Raw genomic sequence first — 26,617 nt, forward strand, 5'->3', positions numbered from 1 at the left:
TAAAGACTGGAAAATGACTCAAATGTTCCTCAACAGATGAATTGATAAACAACTGCAGTATATCTCGCAATGTAATACTATTCAGCAATGAAAAGTAATTAGCTGTTAAGGGACGGTTGATTAATCTGGCACTCATGGATAGCTTCATGTTTGGAGAGAGTGACTATAAATAAAAGTGCAATTAATTATGAAAATATTGACATCTAAGTATGAAACAAACTGAAATGTGGCTGCGACTTAGAGTTCTCAAAGAAAAATTGATTTCCTGGCAAGTAGTTATTCATACTTGTGAATCCTGAGGATACTTACAATAAACTTAGCAGACTCAGACACTTGTACATATGTGCATTTCATATTTCAATTATTTTCTTTTGATGTTAATTTGAAGCAAATAATGAATGACCTGGCTTTGTTATTTGAAGTATTACACAAATATGCGTGCTTAACATTTTTATAACAGTTTTTTCACATATAATATTATTTTTGTTATTTTTTAAAAGTATGTTATATTTACATTAAAAAAACCTAGCACTGGGGCTCCTGGGTGGCTCAGTCGGGTAAGTCTCTGCCTTTGGCTCAGGTCATGATCCCAGGGTCCTAAGATTGAGCCCTGCGTTCTCCCTCTCCCTCTACCCCTCCGTCCGACACTCATGTTCTTTCTCTCACTTGCTGTGCTCTCTCTTTCTCAAATAAATAAAAATCTTGAAAAATTTAAAAAATCTGGCACTAAGTAAATGTAGTTTTCAGTAAAACTGATATGAGCAAAGTTGTGGAGTAAATTGATCTCCCTTTTATTTCTGCTTTAACATCTGTTTTTTTTGTTTCCAAACAAGCAGGGGTCCTCTCCCTTCAGCTCCCATCCCAAGAAGCCTCTCAACCTGGTGAGACCCGCTCAACTTCACCTCTGCTTATTCAGCACTTACTCTTCAGAATTTCGCAAGCAAGAAGGTAAAGGCTCTTTACAAATTCAGTACTCCTCTGAGGTAACTTTGGTAGTCATGAGGGCTCTTACGAAATGCTTTCCCACCGCTTCTGGCGCATATTGGAAGCCCTTGCTGGTCTGTGTGTGCTTGTGGGGACCATGGAACAGGTGCTAGCTCAGGAGTTGTGAGTACAAGTGGCGTGTGTCAGTGTGGGGATCTGTGCACCAGTTTGTGACTGTAAGACCCTCTTAACGATTTTTTTTTTCTTTTGGAATGATGATGAAAAAAGTCTCTGAATGACTGTGATGAACAGAATCCCTCTCCCCCAGTGATGGACATATCGTGCACATAAGACAAAATTAAAACTTCTATTATTTTAAATCACTGTGACTTGGAGGTCATTGGCTACCACAGCATAAGGAGCCTGTCCTGAATTGATGAGGCAGCATCATATATTACATTGTTATAGTGGCATTGCTTTAATATTCTTAGGAATGACTCTAATCATAGGTGTTTTTTGCCATGGGAAAGGGAGCAAGAGATCCCAGTCTGGGAAGTCATTGGGGCAAACAGAACCCACATAGGCACCTGAAGGCAGGTCATATCAACAGCTACATTTTCAGCCTGCCTGGAGGGTTGGTTGCTGATGATGGCTATTTTTGTGTCTTCATTTTTTGATTGAGAACAAAAATACAGGGTGTTGGCTGAAGACTATGTCTGCCTCAAATCCTTTTCTTCCCACAGCAATTTCTTAACATTTTGGTTCTCAGACATTAAAAACAAAAGAAACTGGTGGAAGCCATTGACTGCAGAATCCACTACTCAAAGTACAGCATTGCAGGAGGGTTTCTGCTCTCTCTGACAATTGGGCTTAGTGCAAAGTGAAGTATGTGGAAGCTACTTTGCAGTTATCGAAAGGCTTAGAAATAAAACCCCAGAGTTTACATTGATAACATTCCCCAAGTTCTCTGAAAAGAATTTCTGAAGTTTAAGTAGGAAAAATGAATCGTATGAGTGATGACAGTGGCTCACCAATGATTCTGTAAAATATGACTAATAGTATTGGAACAAGAATAAAGATTTAAAAAATTTTGTGGGGGGGAGGGAATGAACAAACACAATGACTGGTCTTTGGTTATAGATAAATCAGATCTAACTGCTTACCTGCCAAAAACCATTTTTCAAAGATATTGTCAAGTCTTTCCCTAAATAAAGCGAGATGTCAAATCAGCAGAGAATTAAAATATACTTATTAAAAAAAAGAAACTGAAGCAGAAGGGCATCTGATGTTTTACAGACATTCCAACACCTTCAGGAAATTTGAACTCACACCAAAGGGTCTGATAGTCATTTGAGCCTCCATCTGTACTGGAACACATGTGCACACACAATACACATTGAATCACTCCAGTGGAAAAAACCCCAAAACCCTGGTTTTAAATTATAGAAGTCTTCTACCATTCTTCTTAACCACAGAGTCTTTGGCAGCTCGAAATAGAGTGACTTAGAGTGATCTGGTCAAGAAGCTTCCTTTGGTGCTTGCAGCCACAATGCTGAGCCACAGGCCACTGCCAGTCCGGGGACATAGTGACTGTAAACTAACCTAGAAGAAATCTAAGACTGAGGGACAGTTTTGGAAGCAAACTAAGAAGGAGGCATGACTTGTCTTCATTTGTCTCAGAGAATCACGTTTCAGTGTCATCATTTGCTTCATGTTGTCAGCCTGATGCCAGGATTTGGATGTGCTAGGGTTAATTTTCATACTTCTTTTGTAACCAGAAACATCCCTGCATTTTCAAATTCTTGAAATATATAGAACAATCTTCTAATATGTATTATGGGAGTGAAATCATTGGAAAGTTTAGATTTCACTGGAGCAAATTCACTATAAAATTGTTTAGAAAAAGTATATGTTAAAGACATTAAATTAATTGCTGCCATTTATTATAATTTTATTGTCCTGGGTATGTGCTACCTAACGTGCATCACCCCATTTATTCTTTATGATAAATCTGCTGTTATTATCCCCATTCTACGGATGAGAAAACTGAGTTTTAACAACATTGCTATTTGTTCAAGGTCACATAGCTTGGAAACAGGCAGAAGACAGGATCCAAACTTAGTCCTAACTCTTAATTACCGTGCTCTGTTGCTGTCTTAGATACTTCTTCCTTTTGTACTTTTATAAAATGTTAGTTTCTCTTAAAAGGAGCATCTATGCATCTTTGAAAATGATAATCAGTATTCATATCAAGGTTTTCTTTGAAAAGGAGATGCAGATGGTCGAGTGCTTGAAAGTGCAAAGTCTGAAGCAAGGACCACCATTTCAGCTGTGAGATGATAAGCGAATCCCATACATCCCCCGTGCTTCCATTTCTCTGCATATAGCCTTCTTGTAGAGATGTATTTACTTTATATGTATAAAGCCCTAAACATGTTCAGTGGATAGTATGCCAATGTAGGTGTTGTTATTAATGTGTCTGTGAATATCATATTCACATATTTAAATAAATCATAACCCACAGATAAATTATCCTAGCTGAGCCACCCAAATGACACCGAAAATCTTTTTTTTAGGAGGTGAAATAGAAAGCCTCACTACAGCTCTGACTCAAAAGAAGTCCCGGCCCAGGGCAGGACGCAATGAAAAACTGCTGGTGTGCCACACTGACTCATAAACTTGTAACTCAGACTGTACCCCCTCACTCCCCCCCAGAAAAGAAACATGACATAGTAATCCCGTTCTGAACTTTATCTTGCATTTCAACAGCTCTTCGGGCCATCTCAGTTGATACAGTTCAAATTTCCTGCTGGTCAGGTAGCACTAATATCTGCTTTTCCCTTTTATTCCTGCCACATCATCCCAGGGCTTTCTTCACTGAGGAGGCACTTCCAGATTTGGGGTGAAAATTGAAACTGTAGAGCAGCAGAGGGGGCAGCAAAGCAAGGAGCATGGAAGGACTCATTAATCAGGATCCAGAACTGCCACTGATTAGAACTCTGAGAAGTGGGGCACATTCTTCCCCCAGGGTGAATGTGGGAGTGCTTGCCTTCTTTCTTCTTTTCTCTTTTCCTGTGGTGCCTCAAAAAATGTGCAAGCTCTGGCTCCTAGCCAGTGGGGTGATTTCTTTGTTTAAGGGAAAGTGTAAAGTATTTTCACATTAAATGAAGAACTTCAGACATCTCCAGGAATCTGTCCTTTGAGGGCTTGTTAAAATCCAGCAAAGACCCATTTATACTTTAAGAGAAGCTCTTCTTCCTTCTCTGGGTTGCCTTGGGGATTTTCATTTCTTTCTGCAATACCACTGCATTTTGTCTTAGCTCCTCCTCTCAGAAGAAGTATGGTCAAATGCATTTTTTAAAATTTTAAACCCTCAGATCTTTCTTATTCTTATTTAATCTAATCTGTGTTATTAGTATTCATGTTAAAAAAAAATAAAACCAAAGACATTTGATTTGATTTTAACTGCCTCCACCCTTACTAGGGGTGACAGAGATGTTTATTCTTGATTTTTAAAGTCACAAAAATCATGAGAGATTTACTAAGAAAACTAGTTTTCAAATTTTGTAAGACTCCTGTGTATCTTCAGGCTTTATAAGAGGCATAGAAAATAAACTCAGGAGTAAATGTCCAAATGAAAGTTAATTCCTGCCCTCTGTAATTATCAGGGCACACACATGTATCTTGCCTTTTTGGGTGGTAAGTAAAAAACATTCTTGGGGTGCTTGGGTGGCTGAGTTGGTTAAGTGTCCGACTCTTGGTTTTGCCTCAGGTCCTGATCTCATGGCTTGTGGGACTGAGCCCCTCATGGGGCTCTAAGCTCAGTGGGAATCTGCTTGGATATTCTCTCCCTTTGCCCCTTCCCCGACTCTCTCTTTCTGTCCCTCTCTCTCTCTCTCAAAGAAATAAATTAAAAAAAAAAATTCTTCACAAGAGTGAAGAAGATTGTAAACCTTGGGAAGGTAGAGTTCATTTGCTGATGTATGCCCATTAGCCAGCAGAGTGCCTTGCATATATTAGACACTCAGAACATGTTGTCTGAAGGAATAAATGAACAAATTTTAACGTGATACAATATCCAGTCTTAAAAACAGTTTTGAATTGGTCTTCCACCTCTTATTATTTTTTATTTTTTTATTTAAATGCAATTAATTAACGTATGATATATTCTTAGTTTTAGAAGTAGAGGTCAAGGATTCATCAGTCTTATGTATTACCCAGTGCTCATTACATCTTTTATCTCTCATTATTAAACACTTGAACTTGTTCCCACCACTATTTGTATGTTAATTCACCATAGGCTGTACACCACCTCTTGTAGGAAAAAAATGAATGCAGCATTTCTCACTAATGTGGTGGGCTCACGTTGTATTTCTAGGTCTTCTTGGGTATCATGCCTGTAAGATCGATGCAGCATGGACATTTAGGTCTACATGGCTGCATGGCCTACCTGCAATTATTATCAGTGGCCATCTCAGAATTGTACCTAGTGACACACTCAATTCTGTACCTTTGGTGTAACATCTGGAGAATTAGACTTTATCATTGTTGGAAAATTCCCACTTGATACTAAAAAAATGTTTAAGTGAGATTATTTCCTGCCTAATTACATTTCGTTAATTCCTCTGAGATAATATAAGCTGATTAGGTATAAGACGGTATTTGGTTTTCTCACTGCATAAAGAAGATGGAAGTAATGTCACTCATGTAACTTAATTGACTACAAGATTACTTGTTTTAACCGTGTAACAGACCTATGAGAATTTTGAGGGAAAAGTTTAACCAGTGAAACCAGAAAATATTTACCTAAAATAAGTCTATCATCTGACTATCAATCAATCATCTATCTAACCTATCTATAACCACTCGCATAACAAATTGATTCTTCCTTGAGGACACTGTTTTTCAAAAGTCCTCTTAATTAGTCACTTTTTCTCTTCCACACTCTCATATTCCGGGGCCTGGAGATGGGGGAATGCACTTGTTTCTCTTTGCCACTTCCAGACAATCTTTCGTCATTCTTTCATCAGTCTTTCCAGTTTTAAAGCTCATGCTGTGAGCTCTTATTACCCTTCCTTGTTGGATTCATTTACTGACCTCCAAATCATTCTCCCTTTTCCCTTCAAGAGATAAAAGTCACTGTGTCCTAAACCACTCCTCTTTTATCCTTGGTCATTTCAAAATCTATGTAGATACTGCTTCACTCCAGCTTCTCTGTACCTTGACCTCATCTTCCCTAAAATGATCATCTTCCATCTACATAGGACAATTAGTACTAGGGTTATAGCATATAGTTTCTTTTTACTAACAGCTCTTAATTTCCAAAACTTCCAATTTCAAGAATCTCTCTGCATGACCATTACCTTTTTCTTTCCAATTCACACATATTTATATCCTACTGGGGCAAAATCGCTTGATCATACTACTTTTACATTGTCACCCTGCAAACTCCCTTTCTTTTTCACCAACTTATATTCCATTATAATTACTTCCTCTTTCCTTGCTTTGTATCTGTCATAGAATTTCATCCATGGTTAATCCATGGTTAAATTCATCTTTCTGCCTACTCTACATCTGCTCCCATACAGCTGAATATGGCTGCAGAAAATCACAACCATAATGATTGTCTTCCTTTAAATTTATGACCTCTAATCTCAAGTGGGCTCTTAAGGCTGCCTGGCAATCATATTATATTTCCCTACTCCATTCATTCTCCCACTCTCCCTGAAAAAAATATTTCCTACTCTTTCTTCTCTCCTCAAACTCCTAATACTTCCTTTTAAATCCTAACTCACAGCTGATGACCATGTTTCCAGGAAAATAGAAACAAGCAGAAGAGCTTCCACAGAAGCTCAGAAGCTCAAAAGTGAGCTTCTACCATAATAATTAAGCACCTACTTTCTCATCTGTTTCTTTGACAGTGGTCGGCTTAAGGTGTTCCTATGCAAAAGCAATTCCTCCACTTGGCAGGAGACTGCTTGCTTTCTGTTCTACTTCTAGACATTGTTCTCCCTCTTTTATCATTTCCCTCCACTTTCTACCAAATTATTTTTATCAGCATACAAACATGCTCTTGTTTCTTTCATTGAAAAAATGAGTTTATTGACCCTGTCCCCAATTAGCTACCACTGAATTTCTCATTCCTTTTTATATAAAACTTTCAAAACGTTGTCTAAATTAATAGTCCCCAATTCTTCTCCTACCTTTCTCTCTTTTTTTTTTTTAATGATTTTTTTATTATATTATGTTAGTCACCATACAGTACATCCCCGGTTTCCGATGTAAGGCTCGATGATTCATTAGTTGTGTATAACACCCAGTGCACCATGCAATATGTGCCCTCCTTACTACCCATCACCGGTCTATCCCATTCCCCCACCCCCCTCCCCTCTGAAGTCCTCAGTTTGTTTCTCATAGTCCATAGTCTCTCATGTTTCATTCCCCCTTCTGATTACCCTCCCTTTCTTTATCCCTCTCTTCCCCTACTGATCATCCTAGTTCTTATGTTCCATAGATGAGAGAAATCATATGATAGTTGTCTTTCTCTGCTTGACTTATTTCACTTAGCATTATCTCCTCCAGTGCTGTCCATGTTGTAGCAAATGTTGAGAACTCGTTCTTTCTGATAGCTGAGTAATATTCCATCGTATATATGGACCACAACTTCTTAATCCAGTCATCTGTTGAAGGGCATCTCGGCTCCTTCCACAATTTAGCTATTGTGGACATTGCTGCTATGAACATTGGGGTGCATATGGCCCTTCTCTTCACTACGTCTGTATCTTTGGGGTAAATACCCAGTAGTGCAATGGCTGGGTCATAGAGTAGCTCAATTTTTAACTTTTTAAGGGACCTCCACACTGTTTTCCAGAGTGGCTGTACCAACTTGCATTCCCACCAACAATGTATCCTACCTTTCTCTCTTAAACCCTTTCCAGTCAAGCTTTGAGCTAACCACTCTAATGAAATAGCTTCCATTAAATCACCAATGAAAATCCAAATCAGTTTTTGTGTACTATCTCACTTAACCCATCATCAGAATTTGGTATAGTGGATCGTGCACTTTTCTTGAAAGTTTTCTCATGTGGATCCCAGGATGCTACACTCTTCAGGTTTTCTTTCTTCTTCCTGTCTGTTCCTTCTTCTAGGGCTTCTTTGATGAATTCTCTTATTCTCCGTGACCACTAATTACTGGAGTACCCCAGAACTTAGCCCTCAGACTCTTCCCTTCTGTCCTTACACTCAATATTTTGACAGTCTAATCTTTTTCATGATTTCAGAAATCATTTCTCCACTGACAACTCCTAAATGGATATCTCTATCCTAGACCTTCTTTCTCAACTCAAGATCTCTCCATTTAGACATCTATTAGGCACCTCAAATCTGGCAGCTCTAGAGTCATACTCTTCCCCTTCCCTCCAATCCTGCTCCTCATAGAGCCTTCTCCATATCAGTAATTGCAATTCCATACTTCCATTTGATCAGGCCCAAATCACTGGAGTTAATCTCTCCCCTTCTTTCATAACTGGCTTTCAGTCTATCACAAAGTACTTCTCCCTCTACCTTTGAAATACATCTACATTCCAAACATTTTTGCACTCCTTTTACTTCTATCAGTTTAGTCCAAGTCCATCATTTCTTGAATGAATAGTTGTGTTAACCTTCTAGCTGGTATCCCCATCTCTGCATTCATTACCCCTATAGTTCAATATCAATATAGCTGACTTACACAGCATAAATTCAAACATGTCACTCTTCTACATAAATACTCCAGTGGCTTCTCATCTCCCTTGGAGTAAAATCCAAAGTCTTCACATCGGTCTACATGATCACATAATCTCTCTAGATCTCTGTGATCATTTTTGCTCGTTTCTCCATTCTGATCATATTGGCCAGTCTGTTCTTCTTCTCACACTCTATGTATAATCAAAACTCTTGCCCTTGTTTCCTCTCCAGTTTTCTACTATAAATGCACATGATTAGATTCCTGTCTCTTTTGCAGTATAAATAGCCTCACTGAAACATTTCCTGGCCATGACAATTAAAATTCCATTCCCTACTTATATTCTTTTATTTTTTCCCTATAATACCTATCAATATCTAGCTTACTATATATTTTACTTGTTTGTTTTATCTATTATCTATCTCCTATTTGTAGACTATGGACTTTATTCTCTTGTGTTAACTACTATACTTCCAGGCATTCAGTAAATATTTGTTGAATGCATAACTGAATGAATAAATAGATATCACAATGCTCCTGATTACCCATGGCTAAAGACATGATTGAGATCTCAGAGAGGAAAAAGACTACAAGATATAAAAGGGGAAAAACTCATTTTAAATGTTCAAAAAAGATTGCGGGGAAACACAAGGCTCTTTACCTGAGAATTGTGTTAGTACATTCAAAGAGCTAAAACGTGAGTACAAATTGTATAGGATTCTTTCCTATATGTATAGCTATAATAGCTTACATGAGAATCACTTACTTTTAAGAACATTTGTTATTCATAAAAGTTTAATGGAATGTTAAGGTGAAATTCAGCATTTTCTAATACTCAATAGCTAAACACCAATTTAAATAGAATAGAAAACTTACAAGGCTCCACTAGCAAAAAGAGAAATAGAATAAGATGATTTGGAACATCCTACTTAGTAATATTTATTAATTTTATGGTATTATGCCTTTATGGACTAAAATGGATAACCTGACATTCAGGGACAAAATGAAGTACCACACGAAGTGAGGAAACCTGTCACACATGATGTAAATTTTGTGCTTGGATTTTATGTAGAATATTGCACAATTCCATTAGCTGTTACAAGTTCCTTTTTACTCTAATCAATTATTAGCACTTTATACGCTTGCAAGATTTTTGTACCACATTGTTAATCAGTCTGTGCTGCTTCTCCTGCCAGTAACTATAGAGTTACTTCTGAAGACTAGATCTTTCTTCAGCGAGGGAAAAGCAACCAGAGACAGCTTGAAGAATTCCAAATGCTGTCAAAAAAAAAAAAACAGACTGAGTTAGCTGAGGGAGGAGAAAGGAAGTGGAAAAGAGCAGCCACATGAGTTCATGGGCCTGGCTTTTTATCATGCCTACTCTTGGGGCCACATCAGTGGCCTTGCTTTTGTGCCAGAAGCAGTGCAAGTCATAATTAGAATATGGAATATTGCAAAGAAAGGGGAAAAGGCCCCATCTGTACAGCCACTTTAACTACAAGCCCAGAACCTGTTTTACAGCTGAGGCACAAAGACTGTATTAATACATGTGGTTAGTTCCTTCTCCATACATACTGTAGATTCATTGTGTCTGCTTTTCCTAGGTGGAGCAAACACAGACATAAAATATTTTGTTCTCTTTTGCTGTTACACTTCCTTTCTCACCAGATGCAGCAAACTCCTTCCTAAGCCCTTCTGTCTGTACTGCTCAGCATATTGACACCAGTCCGCCAGCAAGTGAGTGGGCTGTCAGCACTGGGTATTTTCTCCTCCATTGTCACTGGTCTAATGACATCCTCTGGTTTATGCACTTTTCTTTCCAACACCACCATAAGCTAGAATAACTCACTCAGTCTGGGTGTTAGGCACCTCTCCTATAATTCATGCCAAGTAAAGGAAATCCCTAGACTTAAGGACAAATAGTGTAGCATATGTACAGAGTACTGTGCAGTCTCCATGTGTAAACTTTTCATTTAATATAATGAAATAAAGCATTTCAATGTGCATGGTACTTTTTTTTTTTTTTGTAGATAAAGAAGCAATTAGGGATGAGAGATCCTAGCACAATAGGACCATTATTCCTAAAATCACCATGGGAGTGAGAGTCTTTTATATTTAGGTGGATTTCAGAGTCTAGAACGCTATGGGAGATTAACAAATGATTATTAATAATTAGTTAAACACAAGTATTTACTGAGTCTTAATACTAATGGATATCTATGTGGGTATTCTTAAGATAATAATAATTTATTGATATCAGGGTTTGGAAGAGAATAGAGAGCCCTGAAATTAGCCCATGCCTATGCCGTCAACTAATCTTTGGCAAAGGCACCAACGGCAGATAATAGGAAAAGGATAGTCTCTTTAATAAATGGTGTTTGGAAAACTCAATATCCAGCTGAAAAAAGATAAAACTGGACCCTTAGCTTACACCATACATAAAAATGTAAGCTCAAAATGTATTATAAAGTTAAATGTAAGACCTGACTGTAAAACTCCTACAAGAAAATATAGGGGAAAGCTTTTGACATTGGTATTAGCGATGATTTTTTGGATATTTTACCAAAACACAGGCAACAAATGCAAAAATAAGTAAGTAGGGCTACATCAACCTAAAAAGCTCTGCTCAGCATAGGAAACAATAAACGAAATGAAAGGCAACCTGTGGAATGGGAGAAAATATCTTCATTCCATATATCTAATAAACTGTTAATATCTAAAATATATAAGGAACCCATACAACTCAATAACAAAACACAAATAACATGATTAAAAATTGGGCAAAGGACCGGAATACACATTTTTTCCCCAAAGAAGACATGTATGGAAAAAGTGCTCAACAGCACTAATCATTTGGAAATTGCAAACCCAAACCACAGTGAGATATCACTTCACACCTGTTAGGATGGCTTTTAACAAAAAGGAGATAATAAATTTTGATGAGAGTGTGGAGAAAAGTGGACTCTTTTACATTGTTGGTGGGAATGTAAATTGGTATGGCTATTATGGAAAACAGAATGAAGGTTCTGAAAAAGTGAAAATTAGAACTATTATATGAACTACCAGCAATGTCGCTCCTAAGTATAAATCTAAAAGGAATGAAATCAGAATGTTGAAAATATACCTGCCCTCTCATGTTTATTGTAGCATTATTCACAATAGCCAAGATATGGCAATAGTCTGTGTATCCACTGAGAGATGAAAGAAAATGTGATGTATATATACAGTGGAATATTATTCAGCCATAAAAACAGAAAGACATTCTGCCATTTGCGACAACATGGATGAAACATTATGAGGACATTATGCTAAATGAAATAAGGCAGTCATAAATAAAAATACTGCATTATCTCCCTTACATAGGAATTAAAAAAAAATTGAATTCATAAAACCAGAAAGTGGAAAGGTGGTTGCCAGGAATTAAGAGTATAGGAAGTGGAAAGCGTTGGTGAAAGGGTATAAATGTTCAGTTGTAAGATGAATAAGTTTTGGGGATCTAACATTCAACATGGTGACTAAAGTTAGTAATGCTGTACTGTATGCTTGAAATGCGTGAAGAGTAGATCTTCACACACAAGGTAACTGTGTGAGGTGATGTGTTAATGTACTTGATAGTGGTAATCATTTCACATTGTATGTATTATTAAATCATCACATTGTACATATTAAATATCCATTTATTCTTGGATCAGTAGTCATCAGTCTAAGTGGCTAGAAAGATATCAAGACCCAACTGTCAATTATCAATCTCATTACCACAAAGTTATTGCAGGATTCCTCTCTACTTTATATGATACATCCTAAATAATGTGACAAACTCCACCCATGTGTTTGCCATGAAATCCCCCCCCTTTTTTTGTTAAGTTTTATTCATTTAATTGAGAGAGAACATGAGTAGGGGGAGAGGGAGAGATTCCTCAAGCTGATTTCTCACTGAGCATGGAGCCCAAGGCTCAATCTCACAACCCTGAGATTTTGACCTCAGCCAAAATCAAGAGTCAGATGCTCAACTGACTGAGTCACCCAGGTATCCCTCCTCTTCTGTGGTACACAGGAATACAATATTTTCTGGCTTTCCTTGAGATTAGCTGCAACCTGAAGTCGATACTGTTGTTGCTCTGCTCTTTCCCTCAGATCTCTTAAACCAGTCTGTGTGTTGAGGCTGCAGCTTTGACATACCTTCCCCCTAACTGCCGTTGCCTTGACTTCAGACATTTGCTTTGGGCACTAGTGCTTCCTCCCCTTCATGATGTGGAAATGCCCAGGACTTTTACAGCTGTCTCACCTCACCACATCCAAAGGCAGAGCCCATTATAAGTGACTGAAATTGCACCTGTATTGGCTTTCTTGTTTCTCACACCCATTACTGATTTTGGGGGGCATTGCTTCCTAAATAAATAACTTGGATTTAAATCCTTAGTACAGGGTCTGCTTCTCAGAGAAACCAACCTAAAAACAGTTACTGAGTCTGATAAATGAAGCTATAAAAGGAAACATAGCATTTCTAACCTGAGATATTTAAGAGCCAATGTGCCTCTTCGGCATCTCTTTTCTCCTTTGGCAGCAAATTTGGAGGCCATGTTTTGGAAGAATCATCCTGTATGCTTGAGTCACAGTTTGGTGGAGCGTTGTTCTCTGGAGCAACGCTCGTTCTCTTTTAGACTTTTATGACTGATAAATAAACCTTTATTTTGTAAAGGCACTGATCTATCAAGGTGGTTCTTTTAAATTACTGAAACATCGCCTATCCTCTCCTGACTAATAAAAGCCCTTTTGTTGCATTTATATATTAATATCTTATTCCTTCCACTACATTTGGAGAAAAGTACATGTGACTTGGGTGTCTTTATATTCTACTTCATGCCTAGGCATAATTAATGCCATAATTAATGGCTGAATGGTTGATGGTTGAATGCTCAAATGAATTAATGAAAAGTAAGTAGCAGGAATATTCACACAATCCAGGTAAATTGACTCTTTCCAGTGTCAGAAATAATAGTTCATAGAATTTAGCAAAGTCTGTTACCATGTAAGAATAACCTCATAAAGTCTCATAGTTTCAGGATAGAACCAATACTTAGATCCTTAGAAATACACTGACGATTCAAAATAGTGGAGTTAGAAAGTCTTATGAGAAGCTGACCAGATTTGTTTTTCAGATATTATGCTATTTTCTTGGCCTCTGATCTTGGGGAAGTGTTGGCACATGGCTTCAGTTCCTGCTTCTTAGATTTGCTTCCTGAATGGAGAAACCCTGGGCACTGTTTTCCTTTGTTCGGGTGGTTAATTATGTTTCAGGGTGGTACTCACAGGGCAGAACACTTTTATAGCTACTTGCTTCAATCTGGCCTCTCTGCCAATCCTTGTTCCACTTGTGGTCAGTGAACCCAAACCCTGGAAGGGTTAGTTTCCCACCCAAACTGCCCACCCAGGCTGGGAGCTTGAATGTAGCATTTGCTTTCCCTGTCAGTTTCATCTTTTTCCATTTGCTTTTACCCTCCTCTGGTTCTCATCGAGTTGAACCCAGCATGGTTTTCCCTTAGTTAACTGCTCTGTTGTTCTAGGCATTAATATCATTGTCAGCACAATTGTGTGAACAAGTTTTATTGGTTATTTTGGGTTTTTTCTGCCAGTGGGAAGACTAAGTCTATAATAGCAATCAAATGCCTCAGAGAACTATTCATTCCATATTTGTCATTTGCCAATTCCATTGAAGAGGATTTCAACTTCCTATTTGTTAGTACTATTTGTGATTTAAAAAATCAGTAGAACATGAGTGGAAAGTATAGAAAAGAAAGTAAATTTCACCTATAACCCCATCACTCAGTAATAAACACAGCTGAAATTTTTCTTTTTCAGTCCCTTTCATTCCTTAGCATTTATGAATAATTAATAAATACATAAATATATATGCACAGATACCCAAACCTTTTTCTTCAAAATTGAGTTTATGGCACATATGCAATTTTTAATTTAGCATCATATTGCATAAATTTCCAAAGTCTTTAATTATTGTTACATGATATGGTTTCTAATGACTTAAACAATTTCTTATGTGATGGATTCACCTTATATTCAAACCATTCACTTTCTGATGCATGTAGGGAATGTTTCTCACTTTTTGCTATTATGGAAACTTTAAGACGAACTGTTCTTATATTTCCGTTTATGCATGTACAATTATTTGCATAAGAGCATTTTCCAGAATTGGGTTCTCTGCAAAAATGTATAAAAGCTTTTGGATCTCTTTACTACTCCAAATTTCTTTCCTACGAGGTTTTGTCAATATATTTCACACCTTTTGGGGTATTAATAATAATTATTCATAACCATCATTAAACATATTAAAATTATATGTCATTGTGTATGTAATTTGCATTTCTTTAATGTATTCTTTATATACTTACGTCACAGATTCAGGACCTCCCTTAGATTATTGATACATTCTTTTTTCCTTCTCTTTTCATCCACATTGTTTTTGTGTTCTGTTTGTTTGGTCTCTTATCTTTCATAGTAGAAACTTTCTTAAAATGCTTGAGAATTCTGGTTTCTTTACTGTATTTAAGAGTGAAGAGCCTGAAAATCTGATTATAAGCTCTGTGCATAGGCTAGGGCCTATTGATCTCAAGATTCACAGAAAAGTTACTAGACCAGGCCATTCCTGGGACTCCCTCAGTGTCAGTCTCTTTAACCCTCTTCTCTTGGGGTGATCAGATTTCCCACTGAAAAGTTCTCTTCGGGCAGGTCACAGGTGTTCCCCTGGTCTCTGTGGGTTGTTGTTGTTGTTGTTGTAGTAATACCTGCCCTGACTTTTCCTCATGTTCCTCAGTCCAAAGATCTGTTCTTACAAGTTTCCAGAGAGTGAGCCCTTAGATATCCCATAGGGCGAGGGAGGGGTAGTTACTCAGCGTGGAGTGGGAGAGCGGTCTAGGACATCTGTTCTCATCCAGCTTTCCATTTCCCAGCCACCTCCCCCTCACCCAAAGGTGTGTGTGGATGTTAATTCCTGAGTCTTTTGAAGATTCTGCACTGCACGCTAGGCCAAGGCACTCACTCATATGCTTTCCATGTTGTCGAGTCCTATTGCTATTGTCTCTATTCCTGCTTTCTCTATCCTTCTGAGTTTATGTCTTTTAAAAAAATGTCTTTACTGATGTAACAGTGGGGTTTCAGTAGATGACAATGTTGGATGGCCCAAAGCCATCTTTGAAGTTAGACATTTGTCTTATAACAGCATATGATAAATTATTTTTTAAAATGCAAATGGGCAGTTTTATAATTTAAGTGATTGAACTTATTAGCTTTTATCATCATGAGCAATATGACTAGACCTCTTTTAGTAATTGTTTTATGTATTATATTTAAACTACTTTCCTATGTCTTTTATTTTGTCCTTTGCTTTCTTTTTCGTTAATTAAAAAATATATATTTAATGATGGTTTCTAGACACTTATTTTACTTTATATATTATTATAAAATCAAATGCTTTAACAAATCACTTTAAGCTCTCCTTAGGTAAATTTAAAAGCTGAGAATGCTTTTAATCTTACTTCCCCATCTTTGACTGTACATTTGTAAGTATAGACCCAAATGATGAAGATTACCTTTGAAGTGTTACTCTTTATTGTTATTATTACTACTATTTAAGTATAGTTAACACACAGTGTTACATTAGTTTTATACTAATGTATATATATATATATATGGCATACTATATGGCGATTTGACAAGTCTATACATTATGCTGTTCACCACAAGTGCAGCTGTCATCTGTCAGCATACAGGGCTATTCCAATACCATTAACTGTATTCTCTATACTGTATGTTTTATCCCCACAACTTATTCCATAAGTGGAAGCCTACATCTTCTTTTCTCTTTCCTCCATTTGCCCGTCTTCCCACCACCTTTCTCCCTGCCCCAGCAGCCATTAATTTGTTCTCTGTGTTTAAGAGTCTGACTTTTTGTTTGTTGGTTGGTTTCTTTGTTTTGTTTTTAAGATTCCACATATAAATAAAATCATTTGTTTTCTCAATCAGACTTATTTCATTTAGCATAATACCCTCTAGGTCCATCCATGTTGTTACAGATGGCAAGATCTCATTCTTTTTATGGCTAAGAAATTTCCTGTGTGTGTGTGTGTGTGTGTGTGTGTGTGTGTGTGTGTGTGTGTGTGTGAGACATCTTTTTTTATCCATTCATATATCATTGGACACTTGGATTGCTTCCCTATCTTGGCTGTTATAAATAACACTGCAGTAAACATAGGGGTGTATATATTTTTTCAAATTGTGTATTTGTTCTCTTTGGGTATATACACAGTAGTAGTATTACCAGATTATATAGAATTTCTATTTTTAATTTTTTGAGGAACCTCCATGCTGTTTTCCACAGTAGCTGCACCATTTTACATTCCCACCAACTGTATATGAGAGTATCTTTTTCTTCACATCCTCGCCAACACTTGTTATTTCTTATCTTTTTAATTTCAGCCATTCTGGCAGGTTTGAGAGATATTTCACTGCAGTTTTGATTTGCATTTCCATGGTGATTAGTGATGTTGAGCATCTTTTCATATGTCTGTTTGTCATCTGTATGTCTTCTTTGAATAATTGTTCTTGTATTGAGTATCTTTTTTGAGAAACAACTTTTTAATATTTAACTGTACTAATATTTTAACACACATATTTAGATTTAACTGTTCTTTGGGCTTCCATGTGATTTCTTATTATACAGTTTATTTTCTAATTCTTGAGTTTTTCTTTGATTTGCCCCTAGATCAACTAATAATCTTTTAAGCACCTCTTTCAAGAACACTGTTATGTTTTCCGAATTTTGCAAAGAGGAGACTCTTTCTTTGGTGGTCTACACAATGATTTAGCTCAGTACAGAAGTTGAGGCTAGTGATTTTTCCTTAGAAAACTCTATTGACATTCTTTACTTTTATTATGGTATTCAAATATTACAGATATCACTTTCTTTCATAAGATTTTGTGTAAAGAAAAAAAAAAGAACTTTATTTTCCATATTTCCTTTTGAATTTTGACTCTCAATCCCCCTTCCTTAGAACAGGTGGAAAATTTAGTTCTTCTTGAAATATCCATTTTAGACTTGTTCTATATATCCAAACATTGTGTGCAGTGGGGAGGGAGGCTTGGGGGATGACAAATGTCTTGGTTTGCCCAGGACTGAGGGGTTTCCCAGACATGGAACTTTCTGGGCTAAAACTACAGAAATCCTAGGTAACCTGGGACATGTTGGTCATTCTAGATATAGACTGTGGTCTTTGATTCCCTGTGGTTTGCTTTTCTGATGACTATTGTAGAGGGCTAACAGACTCTTCAAGTTCAGCTGTTCTCTGTTGCTTACCCTATGTGCTTGGCAGACAGAACCCTTCTGCACACCTTCCGGGTTCATGTGCCTAATTGACTAACATAGCCTTTCTTTTTCTTTCTTTTATTCTTTCTTTCTTTCTTTCTTTCTTTCTTTCTTTCTTTCTTTCTTTCTTTCTTTCTCTTTTTCTCCTTCCTTTCTTCTTTCTTTCTTTCTTCCTTCCTTTCTTTCTTTCTTCCTTCCTTCCTTCCTTCCTTCCTTTCTTTCTTTTTCTTTCTTTCTTTCTTTCTTCTTCTTCCTTCCTTCCTTCTTTCTTTCTTTCTTTCTTTCTTTCTTTCTTTCTTCCTTCTTCCTTCCTTCCTTCCTTCCTTCCTTCCTTCCTTCCTCTTCCTTCCTTTCTTTCTTTCCTTTTCTTTCTTTTCTTTCTTTCTTTCTTTCTTTCTTCTTTCTTTCTCTTTTTTCTCCTTCCTTTCTTCTTTCTTTCTTCCTTCCTTTCTTTCTTCCTTCTTCCTTTCCGTTCCTTCTTCTTCTTTCTTTCTTCTTTTTCTTTCTTTCTTTCTTTCTTTCTTCCTTTCCTTTCTTCCTTCCTTCCTTCCCTTCCTTCCTTCCTTCCTCCTTCCTTTCTTTCTTTTTTCTTTCTTTCTTTCTTCCTTCCTTCCTTCCTTCCTTCTTCTTTCTTTCTTTCTTTCTTTTCTTTCTTTCTTTCTTTCTTTCTTCCTTCCTTCCTTCCTTCCTTTCCTTTCTTGTCTTTCTTTCTTTCTTTTCTTTCTTCCTTTCCTTCCTTCCTTCCTTCTTTCTTTCTTTCTTTCTTTCTTTCTTCCTTTCTCTTCTTTCTTTCTTCCCTTCCTTTCTTTCTTCTTCCTTCCTTCCTTCCTTCCTTCCTTTCTTTTTCTTTTTTCTTTCTTTCTTTCTTTCTTTCTTCCTTCCTTTCTTCCTTCCTCTTCCTTTCTTTCTTCTTCTTTCTTCTTCTCTCTTTCTTTCTTCTCTTTCTTTCTTTCTTCTTCCTTCCTTCCTTCCTTCCTTCTTCCTTCCCTTCTTCCTTCCTTCCTTCCTTTCTTCTTTCTTTCTTTCTTCTTACTTCTTTTTCTTTCTCTTTTCTTTTCCTTCTTTCTTGTCTTTCTTTCTTTCTTCTCTTTCTTTCTTTCTTTTCTTTCTTTCTTTCTTTCTTTCTTTCTTTCTTTCTTATCTTTCTTCTTTCTTTCTTTCTTTCTTTCTTTTTTTAAGATTCTGTCAGTTCCACAGAAGAACTGCTAAAGAATAAGATGTCGTTCCATCCATCTCTTATTCATAGCCTAGGGCATATCTTCCTAGTCTAGAGATAATCCTTCTGCCTTTGTGGTCAGAAACTTATGCCCATGAAACCAAGGAAGCTTTGGTTTTATCATAAAATCCTCTAAGTTCTCCCAGGAGCTTAACTATTTGGGGAAAATGTCTACAAATACTTGTGGCTCCTTCCCTTTTTCTGCCCTGTCTCGTGTCTTTCCTGGAAGGATCACATGTAGAGCAGTTTACCTGTTTGACAAGGAAAAGAGAAAAGAAGTTGAAATCTCAACATGGCATCCAGCCCCATAGCTTTGAATACATTGATTCTCTACCACATTTCATCCTCCATAAGAAACTTATTTATGGTTAAAACATTGGGATTTTTTCTTTAAATTTTAAAAATATTTTTAAATAGAATATTGGAAGCCCTTTTGAGTCGCAGTTTTAGATTTCTGGTTAACCCAATGTAAATTGCCAATTAATCAGCTACAGGCTGTGATTTAGTATATATTCCAAAGCACAAGGGGCCCCATGTAAGTGTCTTCCATGATCTTTGGGATCCTTTGGTCATAATGTATTCTTATTTACTTATCTGACACTATGTGATTGGATTCTGCTCTTTTTAAACACTGTATACAATGAACATAAGAAATAAAATGAAAGTTATTTTCTGTAATCAGTGGTTTCTATAACCCTTCTCTGCTTCATTTTGTAACCCTTACTGTACATAAAATTCAGACTATTCTCTATCTCAAGAAAAAGTCAAGCAGCTTGACTGTTTCCTAGGAATAGGTAAACTGAAGTTAATGATAGAGACTTTTTAAAGATAGACTTTTCTTTCCTTCTTCCTTCCTCTCTTCCTCCCTCCCTCCCTCCCTGCCTCCCTCTCTTTCTTTTTTTTCCTTTTTTTCTTTTCTTTTCTTTCCAATTTTCTTTAACAATAGAAAATCAGCCCCCTCTGAGTAGTCTTAGAAACCTTCCCTTAACTATGTGCTCTTCCTCACAGATCTGCCTGTATGGCTGTCCTAGTGCCCACCAGAAGAAACAGTCCTAGTAAGAAAGAATAATAAATGTTCCTTGACATATTTGAAGCTGCCAGTCACATAATGTTGCTTTTCCTCCTTTTTAAATTCATTTGGGAGGGTTGATGGGTACTATTTAGCAAGGAATAAAATCTAAAATTTTGCTGTGGAAGACCTTATCTGTGTTGCTTCTGAATCTAATCAAGTAACCCGAAGTCTTCACCATTCTCAAAGAATTCATTGATCTCTGCCTCCAAGTTCCGGGAATATTGTGACCAATAGGGGTGCTAACGTTTTGGTCATAGACATTTACTGCATCTGTCAACCCATCCAGTTTTCTGGCGGTATCTAAAAGAACCATGCCTATGCTGTGACTTTAGTTCTGTTGTTTTCAGTTTTGCACTATATTCAATGTACATCTGTGTCTAAGTTTATATCCATCAATGCCTGCTAAGTGTTTTTTTTAATTTCTGATCATCTCTGTGGTTTCACGTTGCATATTAAAGTGTTCTGTCAATCACAATGTAAGATATGTATCTAGGAATTAATTTGCATGCCTTCCCTTTTCACAGTTGATGTGTTATTTGCCTTTCATTAACTTTTTCCCCCTTTGGCTTTGACTGATTCCATTAGATTTTATTTACATTTATCTTAACAAACTTCTGCAGTTAATCAAATAACTTAAGCAGTAAACCCAAGATGACTGTTAAAATGATTAAATAAACTTTCTCAGCCATGTTGCAGCTCTCCAGCCATTATACCCTTTGCCTGAATGTATTTATAATAAATGCCTGCATCACAGCTAGCCAATTGTCAGTGGGTATTCTGGGAGAAAATGATTCAAGGAGAGCTGTTTCATGTCATGTGTTTTTATTGGAGATTTTTACCACTGCTTCTGTTTGGTAGCTCCTTTTTGAATCCAGGATTATAGTATTAAGACTAAACTGATCATTAAAAACTTTTGGACATAGCTACAACTCACATTGCCAAGCTTCTATAGTAAAAAAATTCTTCATTTCTCTCTTTGTTTACAACCGATTGATAATAAGGATATTATCATTCTCTTTTTACTATTGAGAAAATCAATCCAATGGGGGCTACTTAAATTGCCTAATGTACTTGAAGAGTCAGTTATTCTGACTCAAATTTTGGTATTCTTTCAATTTACTATTGGCTCCCTAATTATTTTGATAATAATACATTCAGGTGCTCAAAATCCTCTTAAAACAACTGTCACAATCTAAGCAAAATTTATTCAGGATGGTTTAAAAATAGAATTTATTAAAAAGCAAGGAAAGCAATTGAAAAATATATCCAACTCAAGACTGACACAGATGATGCTTTGCCTTCTTAAACACTGCCAAATTTCTAATGATGTATGTGAGTACCACATAACAGCAGCTTTGCAACACTGCTAAATGTTGTCTGGGATCCAGACTTCAGAGCAGGAAAAAAACCAGTAAATACCAGGGATGCATTAATTTTCATTTATAAAATTACATTCAGTAAAGCACAATAACTCACTTAAAAAGCGATCCTCAGTTATACATAAATATATACTTGTGTGGAGTTGACTATCATTGAGTTATAAGAACAGAAGAACAAACTTGCATTTTGGAACATTTCCACCTATTGAGTGAATTCTTTCTGCACAACAGGAGGTCACAGCCAATACCATGAAAGATCGAAAAGAGCATAGAATCTAGTACCTCTCAAATATTTTAACATCATGGCACATGTAGAAAATCATTATGTTTAATCGGCATACATTACCTGGAAGTGATGAGAAACACTAATATATTTTCTTTATGTTATTTAATAGTAATAAAAAACCTGAAGGCATAAAGTCTAAATCGACATTTTCAAAAGTTTTAATGAGTAACTTAAACTTGCTAAATCAACATAATTTTTTTGCATCACTTTTAATGCTTGAAATGGCTACATGCAATAATTTCAACTGATACATTTTTCAAGTGGCTATGAAACTGATTTAAATTGTGTTATCTCTTATAACTCTATCTGTAATGTACTCATGGACCACTAATAAGCCATGGCACATTGGTTGTAAAATGGTGCACTACTTCATGTTCCCTGACTTCAGATTGGTATACTCTTAGAACATTGTCTGTCCTGTAATACTTTGCAGTTGAATAATGATAATAAGGAGAGCAGATTGTATACAGAGTTTTAAAGGGAGTTTACAGGTCTGTTAGAACCCTCAGTGCAATTCTTCAATCCCCTGTATTTTTTTTTCTTAATTTCTTTTTCACATTTTCATCAGATTTTTCTCCAGCTCTGGCTTTTCAAAAATATTTACAGATATTTATTGAGCATTTAGCTTATGCTAAAAATTCATCTCAGTGTTTTGTGTTTAAAGTAATTACCATAAACCAATATAAAATAGGTGGTATTATTATTCCACTTATATTGAAAGAAAACTAAAGAACACTGTGTCCAATATTGCAGCCTCAGGCAGTGTGACTCAGCATTTACTCCCAACCACAGTCTCTCAGACTGCTGCTCTCCTGCTTGAAGCCTTCCAAGGGATGAGAAACTAGCTCACTTGCGGAGATACCCATTTTTTTCCTAAGCCACTTTTTATATTTACACCTATTTTTCTTCATGTTGGGCTGCTATCTGATTCCTAATAATTACCAAAGTCTGATTCTCCCTACTAGGTAAAGCAAAATGATGCCTCATTGAAGATTGCTGAATTCAGGGCTGCCCTTGAGATATTTGAAGACAACTCTTCAAATGGCGTTTTTTTCTTCTGTAGTCTTAGTATGCCTCCTTGTTATTTCGTTTGTAATATCTTTGAGACCCTTTACCTCTCCAGTGACTCTCCAGGCAAGAATAGTCCTCTTAAGGAATGAAACCAAGACTTTAGGCTATAAAGTATCTGGAATGCTTTGACTCTTAAAGAACAAAGTCATACATGAGCTCTCCCATTTAGACACCTAAACTTCCACTGGTGAAAAATCAGATTAGCATTTTGGCAGCCTTGTTACAAAATTGACACCCAATCTTGTATGGATAGGAAGGAAGGACTGGGATTCTTACTTAAGATCTCGTGATGTGTAGGACGTTTAGGTTATCACTCCACAGTCAGGGAGTCGATAATGGAATGTCATGGAGTCGATAATGGAATGTCATGGATTATGGAGTTCCTCATTGCGAGTTCTGTCCTTTAACCCTGCTCCCTACAAATGAACCTACCCTTTCAAGTACTCCCTTGCAAACAGCAGTGACATATGGCATCAACTGTGCAAGTGAGAGAAATAGTGTGGTCACAGTGGGAGGCGATCAGCCAAAACAAATTGGGCGAGAGATGAGAGATTGTGAGACTGAAGGCTCTTGTTTGAACTTGGAGTTGAATGAGACCTGCCTGGGACAAAACTAGCACATGAGACAAATTAAGGAAATAAAATATTTGGAAATGTACTCTTGGAATAATAGGAGACGTCGAGGTCTGGCTTTTACCCAGGGCCTGGAATTGGTGGTTCTTTGGTCTAAATGAAACATTCAGTCATTAAAAACTGAACAAATATGGTTAAGTCATGTTCAGAAGGAGAGTTTGACTCATTCTTCAACTCCTAATCCTCTGAAAACAAGAGTATACAATTTTCTAACAATGTGATTTTAATGGTATTGAAGTGAGAGTTTATTTTCCAGTTTTTAAACCATTCTTGACAATTAAACTGAGGGTAGCCATAAACAATCTATAAAGAAAATGCCCATGTTGAGTCAGAAAATCTAAAATTGTACCCTTGCACTACCATTAGATATTTTATCTCTCTGCTTTAATTTCTTCTTACGTACATTGGGATTATTTGTTTCACAGAATTAAATGTGATGTTCTACAGGAAAATCATTTGTAAAGTATAACCTACTATTTAAATGTCAGTTATTATCATCAATATTTATAACATGATCCATATTTCTTAAAGATTCTTTCTATGTATGAAGTTCTTCAATATTATAAATAATCATTAAATTGGGAATCTCTTAAAAAGACTTTATTCTTATATTAGAGATTGGTGGCCAATGAGCAAACCCTTTCTTCTCTTCTTCCACAGCAATAGAATTGTAGTTGGTACAGTTCCCAGACTTCCTTATGGTTAGATGTGGCCAAATGTCTTAGTTTATGTGAGTGAAAGTGACATCTGCCACTTCCAGGACAGTTTCTTAATTACAGGTTGTGCTTCCTGAGTTTTTCTTTTTACTGCCCACCAGTTCGAACTTGGACATGGTGATATATCACACATAAGAAAGACACCTTAAAGGATGGTAGGAAAATATAGCTATGAAACCTGGATCTCTGAATCGCTCTATGGACCAAAGTTGCCTGATACCATGGAAGCTTTTTGGGGTAGAGAAACTATAGTTTTTCAGCCACTGAATCTTTGGTGCCTTTTTGATACAACAATTTAGTCAGTCTTAACTATTAAAAAATTATATCTATGATGCCTGAGATATTTCCATTTTTCTCTATAATCACAAAAAACATAGAGGAAAATTAGGAAATATCCTAAATAATAAAAACTCTCAAATTGGCAGCATGGAATGAATAGCATTGATAACTTATTACTGATTAAATGATCAAGAAGTTTGACTTTTTTAATATTGATATAATTTTATACTTATAAAATAGTTGCAAAAAATAGTTCAGTGGGTTCCATTTACCCTTCACCCAGCATCTTATGTAACTACAAAACATTTATCAAAAACAAAGAAATCAACCTTGGTACAATTTTATTAACCAAAGTACAAGCCTGATTCACATTTTACCAATTCTTTGATTAATGTTCTTTTTCTGTTCCAGATCTAATCCAGGATTCCACATTGCATGTGCATGCCTATGCAATCTCCTCTAATCTATGAGTCCTCAGTCTTTTCTTGTCTTTTATGATCTTGACACATTTGAAGAGTACTTTTCAGCTATTTTGTAGAAGGTTCTTCAACTTAGGTTTCAATAATGTTTTCTCACAATTAGATTGAAGTTGTGAATTAATGAAAAGAATATCACAGAAGTGATGTGTCCTTTTCAGCACATCATATCAGGGAGGATATGGGGTTGATATATATGACTGGTGATGTTAAACTTAATCACTCAGCTATGGTAGTGTCTGCTAAAGTTTTCCACTCTAAACGTACTATTTTTTTTTTCCTGTTGTACACTGAATACCGTGGAGGAATAATATGCAAATATTTTCTTTCAGCTTAAACTTTTGCCCACCTATCTTACTATCCATCTGTGGATCTTGTCTGTGGCAATTTTTACTCTAGTGTTCTAATGGTAGTCTTCTATTTTCTCTTAGTACTTTTAAATTTGTTCACCAACATTCTTTTTATTTATTCTAGGTAGATATCTAAGAGTGCTTGGTCGTATAGATATATGTTGAATTTAAAAGAAACCCTCAATATCTTCTCCAGCTTGGAAATGGCTGAGGCATTTAGTAAGCCTGCCAGCAGGATTTGAGAGTTTCAGGAGCTCAGCATGCTCACCACATTTGGTATTGCTAGTTGTTTTGATTTTAGACATTCTAAAAGGTGTGTAATGATGTCTCATTATGGTTTTAATTTGTGTGTCCGTAATGACTAATGATCTTGAACGTCTTTTCATATGCTTATTCCTACTATAACCACAAAGTCTGTTCCTTGAAAATGAGGTTAATAAGGACTTTAAAAAAAAATTCATACCTTGCAGAATCTCAGATGATGAAGAATTCACAAAAAGAATGTTAAGCTAAACCTGAAGTAAGTGTTACATAATCAGGAGAAAGAAATGCCAAAGGCAGAACTAAAGAAGATCCTGGGACCCTTTAGTTTTTACGTTCCTGAGCTGCCTGAGTGAGTTCTGAATCTATCCCATCCAGGTCTGTTTATTGTTAGTATGAGAACAATCTGCGAATATAAGGATATAAGTAAACATAATGTGTATTTGGACAAAATGGTCATATAATGATAGAATATAGAACTTGAAAGAGATCTAGATACCTAGACCATCTTTTTTATTTAGCCAGATGATAGTGATAATCTGGACTGTAATAAATATCTCTTGCCTGTTTCTGTCTTGTGTAATTTTTTTTTTTTGCTCCTAATTTTTACATAGCTTTTATGTCCATATCTGTGTTTCCCAGTTACCAATCCAGGCAATTCTTAAGCCTTATCTCCTGGAAGAGTAAACTGATCCTGTGATGTTCTTATATATAGCTAAGAAAGGCTAGGATGATGCAGTAATCCATGAGAGCTCAGGGTCCTTTCATTTCCTCAGAGAGTGCCAGTCAGCAGTGGAGATCATAAACAGCTTTCATTTGTTTATCTAGTAAATATTTATCAAGCATCTGTGTCAGG

At 36.4% G+C, this 26,617-nt stretch overlaps 1 long non-coding RNA gene across 2 annotated transcripts in view; it reads left to right on the plus strand.

The window, feature by feature from the left end:
* LOC123789212 (uncharacterized) overlaps window positions 1–26,617 on the plus strand; it is a 290,301-nt gene that overhangs the window by 111,717 nt on the left and 151,967 nt on the right. For both annotated transcript variants that reach the window (XR_015723965.1, XR_015723966.1), the window contains 2 exons: window positions 834–948; window positions 25,971–26,113. This is a non-coding gene — a long non-coding RNA (uncharacterized LOC123789212). The remainder of the gene's footprint in view (window positions 1–833; window positions 949–25,970; window positions 26,114–26,617) is intronic.

This window comes from Ursus americanus, chromosome 3 (genome assembly GCF_024610735.1).
Source record: "Ursus americanus isolate L20-20 chromosome 3, mUrsAme1.1.p, whole genome shotgun sequence".
NCBI lineage: Eukaryota > Metazoa > Chordata > Mammalia > Carnivora > Ursidae > Ursus > Ursus americanus.